The sequence below is a fragment of the Coturnix japonica genome, chromosome 5, assembly GCF_001577835.2.
Source record: "Coturnix japonica isolate 7356 chromosome 5, Coturnix japonica 2.1, whole genome shotgun sequence".
Taxonomy (NCBI): domain Eukaryota; kingdom Metazoa; phylum Chordata; class Aves; order Galliformes; family Phasianidae; genus Coturnix; species Coturnix japonica.
Genome location: NC_029520.1, coordinates 39882145 through 39888144, shown reverse-complemented (window position 1 = coordinate 39888144; position 6000 = coordinate 39882145).

The window sequence follows — 6000 nt, the reverse complement described above, 5'->3', positions numbered from 1 at the left end:
GTGACTCATGTGTTAGCATGTAAGCTAACACAGCTCAGCATACAGTGAACAGGCTGCCTAATTAGGAGTGCCCACACTTTGATTGCCCTGCAAGTCTCCTGACTAGGTCAGCAATGTGGCAGAGACTGGACCTGCTCGAAGCCTGAAGGATGTTAGGAGGTGAAGCAAAGAGGCTGTCCCGCTTCTCAGATCTGCCATTGATGATGAGTGATGGGCTCCAGGTAAGTCTTGCCACAACAAAACAGTGCTATGATTCACCCCTTTGGGCTGGGAGCCAGCTTGCTCAACTGCACAGAAATCACTGCTCAGGACACAGGCAGGAGGTAGGTAGGAAACTGGACACATTTTGCTAGTGAATTATTGCTGAGTGTCTTGATGCATCTTCCTCCAGCACCTGCAAGGCTGTGCTGGAAGATGGGCACCCTTCTTGTGTCTGTTTCCAGCAGAGCTGGATCCATCCTTGACATGCCCCACATGCAGACCAGCAGAGCTCAGCAACTGACTTCAACAAGCATGGATAGAATAGGCACTTCGTACCCACATTTGCACTTCCCCTCAAAACAGATGTTGGTTCTCTGCCTTTCAATGGAGTAAATGCCATGAAGTACTAAAATGGTAGTTGAAAATGTACTTCCATGCTACATCATAGAAGAGTGGGCTAATAAAGATGACTAACTCCAGTACTTCAAAGTAAGGGAAATGAGTTCCCTGGCAGACCAAATTAGGTGGGGCATGTCATTACTAACTGCTCCCACAGCAGCCCAGAGCGTAGAGGGCAGTTTGCAGACAGGTCTCCTGATCTGCAGAGTATAATGCACTATTACGTGATTCAGAATGAGGTTTTCCCTTCTAGGAAAGGTAGTTTTTGTGGGCTGGAGCTGATGAAATCTCCTTTGCTACGTGCCTTTTCTGGTCAATGTTTGGCTGGACAAAGCTCTCTTCTGTGCTTTTCTGGAGAAAGAATGAAAATCACCTTATTCCTGCACCTGTTGAACTCAGTTGCCAGCCAGTTTGTTGCAATAAACTGAGAACTTCTAAACTCTGGCTGGCTTGAGAGTCCAACAAAAAGGTCAAAAAGGAGAGAAGCATCCTGTGCTCTGCAGAACACTGGGATATTTGCCAAGATCAAGCACAGTTTTTTCTCTAGCCAGTCAAGGGACACAGAATCTTTTCCAGATGCTGTTGTCCAATTCGGAGTAGTTTGGCCAAAAGCAATATTCTGGTGGAATCCACTCTGCTCTGAATTTGGATTTTATTTTTAGTCAGACTCTCCGTCCTTCTTTGCAGGGAAGAAATTATCATGCAATCCATGCTCATGCATCCACAGAAATATTGCTCTGAGACATGCTGCAGTAAGAGCAATCCCCACCACTGATCCTCCTTCACTTTGATGCACAGTGACAGTATCCCTCATCTGTTTGTATGGTGTCCAACTCATTCCAGTGTATGGAAACCTCAGTGTCCTGAAAGCGAGGCTCACTCCCCAGCACCCTTTACCCTTTAGTCTGTCTTCTGCAGGTCACTTTTCTGCCACCAGGGTTCGGGGAAGGCAGCATCAAGCAGCATCAAGCAGCAGACGTTCCCCTCTGATGTCCTGTTCCTGCTTGATCTCCTTGGCACCAGGCTTCTCTGCAGAAAAACTTCAGCATTGCAGCAAGCAAGGACCCACCGTCTATTTCTGCAGTCATTTCTGCTGCTTGCCTGTGATTAACTAATTTCTCCATGTTGGAGAATTTGAAGAATGGACTTGCAGAAGCAATAGGAGGAAAACAAAAACACTAGGTTTTCTACGTGAAGTCCCTTGGAATGTGTCACGTGATCCCAATAACGTCTATAATCACAGGGCTTTTTGATGGCCAAGGCTCTCCCCAAGTGCAAAATCATAACCTAGCACTGATCATATTAAGCTTTCATTTGTATCCATAGATACCCTTCTGCTCCTTTCTCTCCCCTGCCCTCAGTCCCCCATTCAAGGCTCTCCAGACCCCGGGTTCATTCCTCTCTGAACAGTATCAGAAAAACCAGCTGGCTGCCCAGCTGCCCCAGGCTGCCCTGGAAGAGCAGCACATTAGACCAGCTCAGTGTCATTCAGAAATATAATGAAGGTCTCCATAGAAACACGGTTTCAGGATAGATTACCTGGACTCGCAGAGGTGCAGTGCTCTGGTCACAAACTAATTCTGCTTAGGGAAAAACTGGGCAAAACAGCAGCAGCAGGGGATGCTGCTACTTAAAACTACTCCAAAGCCCAGCATGAGATTTTTTGTCATGTACACCTTTTCCAGGTACTAGCTTTCTAATTGCTTTCTTCTTATAAATGGGTCTATCATTTGTACAGCTCATAGAGAATGACAAGCTTATCACAACCTCCTTGCACAGGCCTTTGACAGTTGCAAAGTAGCGATTCCCTATGGCTGCTGAGGCTCAGTGACAGATCTGTCCCCTTTGCTCTCAGTGACGCTATATCTCATTTAATGGATCAGACCACAGATAAAAAAGTGAGTTTCAGTACAAGAACTATGGGTGTCACCTGGACACTTTGCCCAGAATTTGGACTACACCCAAATCTTTGGGGATGCAGAAGACATTGGATATAATTTATCATAATTTTACTTCTGCTTACAAACCAGAATGTGTAACCTCCAGTTTCATTCCTCAATAAAGTGTTAATTGCACATACAGGCATTTGCAGACTGTAATAGACTTTCCACCTTTCTAATGCACTGCAATAGAATGACGCAAAAGTTTAACTGAGATAATAGCTTGAATTCTCTATGCAAAAGCTTTCACAGTGAAGTAAGACTGAACCCAGCAAGCCAACAGCTGAACAAGCCCACAGTGTCTCAGCTGCAGCTGGATGAGATGCAGAACTGGGACAGCACTCAGGCACTGGTGCCTGCATGCAGGCAGGCTCCCAGGAGCAGACGTGCTGAGCCCAGAGGATGTGCTGATGCCAGATGCACATAGTAGCATCAAGAAGCTGCCAGCATTTTCCAGAGCCACACTGTTCTCTACTGCTGCTGGTTCAGTGTCCAAGTGGCTAAAGCACCCAGCCCATCTGCCATGTGGGACAGAAGGTTACCATCAATAAGGTAAGACTGCAGATAGACTAGGTGTTTCCTAAGCCCTCTAACAACACGAGATAAATGAATCTTGCAAACCCAGGAAGCAAGAATCCAGTTTTATTCTCACCTCACATGAGTTTATAGACCCAACTGTATTACAGCATATACAAAAATTGCCATCATTTAAAATGATTTTTAAAATTATATAATACCTATAATCATATGAATCTCATTCCTTATTACTACCTACCTACTTCTAGAAGGCACCAGTTTAATTGAGGACATCACGTAGCTTTGAGAACCCTCGAAGAAGACTAACACCTACAGGGAATTGGATCTGGCATCCAAAAACATTGAGCAAGGCTGCTGACAGATGGCCAAGGTGATGAAGACATAGGTTTCTGAAGCTGAGGTCTCTCAGACATGTAGGTCTGCACTAAACCAGCCAGAATCCCGCCTCTCCCACCCTTCTGCATCTCTTTGGTAGATTACTCCAGACACAGCAGTGTTCTCATTACCAGGGCAGACAAACCCTTTCTCCTTGCCCTGGGCCATCTCCTCAGGCAGGTGCAGCACCCTGGCTGCACAGTTGCCACTCTCTGCACACGCAGTGGGGATTGCTGCTGGAAACTCCCCTCATCTCACTCCTGCCTCTGTCCCAGTGACACACAGAGAGTCACATCCTCCCTCCCTGCTTGTGAGCCAGCATTACCTGCAAACCTTACGTTCCTACCACATCACTTCCTTCCTCAGCAGGCTGAAGGCAGGAAGCACTGCCCTGGGTGCTGCTTACAAAGCATGCACGCATCCAGATACACTCAGATGAGTGTATCCTCAGCCGTTTCCTCCTCAGGAAGCTGCCCAAGAATTACTCTACTTCTTACTTGGCTCTTTGCCACATCCCTCTGTGACATCACTTATGGTAACAAGCCTAAACTTTCCCAGCTTGCAAAATGGGATTAAATCATACTTGCCTGGTGTCATGTGTGAATTTACTACACAGTAAGCATACACAGCAGATACAACAATAATTTAAGCTAACAAAGTGCATTGTTAAGGCATGGTGATCTAATAGGAAAAGATGTAGTGCTCTGCACCAGCCTCTAGGTCCTCAGCCTGAAGGCATTGTATTTCTCAGCTTTCCAGGAACCATCTGACACCATAGAGCATGGGGACAGAGTTGAGAGAAGCCCAGACTTACTGATACCCTAGAAATACAACCTGCAGCTTCCCCAGGTGAAGCAGTGAGTGAAGTTTGTCAGAGCCCTGCAGAGGCTCCTGGGGAAGTTTTCTGGGTGACAGAAACACAGGAGGGAGATGACTGTCAGAGATCTTCTGGAAAGACACAGGAAGGAAGTGGGAGTGCAGCTTCCTACTCAGGACAGCAAAATATGACCGCTGTTCAATTTCCCTATGACTCAAATGGTATTTCTTAAAGCAGCAATTCTTTTGGTGACTAAAAATTCACAATTGCTAAACCAGAGCTGAGTGCTGACTAAAGCTGCACTAGAGGATGCATCCTTCTCTTGAGGATAAGTTGGTACAAGTGCTGATTTGGAGATGAGATAGATAGACAGGACTTCCAGCATTACCCCATCACAGCCAACTTACAGTTCCCATGCAGAGTGTGCTCTAAAATGTAGAGAAGATGACTAAAACAAGGCAACTTCTATAACTGCTTTATAACTGTATTACCACCTACAAGAATGATACTTCTAAGGGATCTACACACTCAAAGGCAAAAATTTTTGAGTTTTAAAATGAAAAGAAAAAAAAAAACCTTTAGCAGAGACCACATGCCTTCCATGAAGGAATTTCACTTGAACACAAGCACATCATTTGGAAAAGCATCCCATCCCTGTGTCACATCCAGTGATCACAGCTTTTGGTAAGTAATGGCAATTGAAGGTTTCTCTTACCATAAAAACTCTGGGCTTTATTTCCAGGCTGAATACGTTGAGATGGACCTTTCTTCCCTTTACTGTTGCTGTACAGCTCCTTCTTGCCAGGCTGAAAATACCTACAAGGGTGTGTTCCTGACAGCCCTTAAATGGGGTCTAGGAGGGGTGTAGCCAGGTTCCACCCCTTCTGGTCACACAGCTGAATTGCTTTCACCTGTGTTCCCATGGCTGACCCAGTCCTTGCCTCAGGTGATCAATCAGTGGTTCAGGTTGTATCTCAACAGTTCCCATACAAGCATTTATATCATCATTTAGCTTTCTCTCTCCATTGTCCTCAATCCCTTGCCCTTACCAGGAACTGTGCTGAGTATTGGTCTGATAACACAGAATTAGTTTTGTCCTAAAGTATGTTTAATGAAACCTCATCAAAGAAAAGCCTTATTTTCTTTATTAGGCTTATGGCTCAGGCTGATTTGCTCTCTTGAATTTACCTGCTTGCCACCATTCTGCTGCAAGAGAATGTATCTATTTGCTACGTTTCAGCTGGTGACTGCAGGGGCCATCTTTGTGCTGGGGACATGTCCCTTCCACAGGGAGTGCCCATCCAGCATCTCAGAGGAGGAAGGTGGCCAGCAGGTGCAGGAGATAGTCACACCAGGAAAGGGAGGAGCTTGGGGTCAGAAAACTTCAAGCTAACTCAGCCTCTTTTAGTTAAAAAGAAGCAGACCTGCCAGAGAATAGCAAATTAGTAACCAGTCTCTGACACTGTTTGTCTTTCTTCTGATGGATGAGCCATTTCCCCCCCTTTCAGACTAATGTTTGGCTATACTTTCCTTTCAGTGAGCTTTTGGAGCAAAGCCAAAATGGATCAAAGACCTTGGGCTTAAGAGGAAAAGGAGGACACATAAACCAAACGCTTGTGATTTTTCTCTTTTTCTTTACAAACATAAATTGTACTTCCATTATTGAGGTTAATGTCAACAAAGAGGTTTGGTGCTTTGTTTCGGGAGCAGAGGGTGACCTGGCTGCCATTT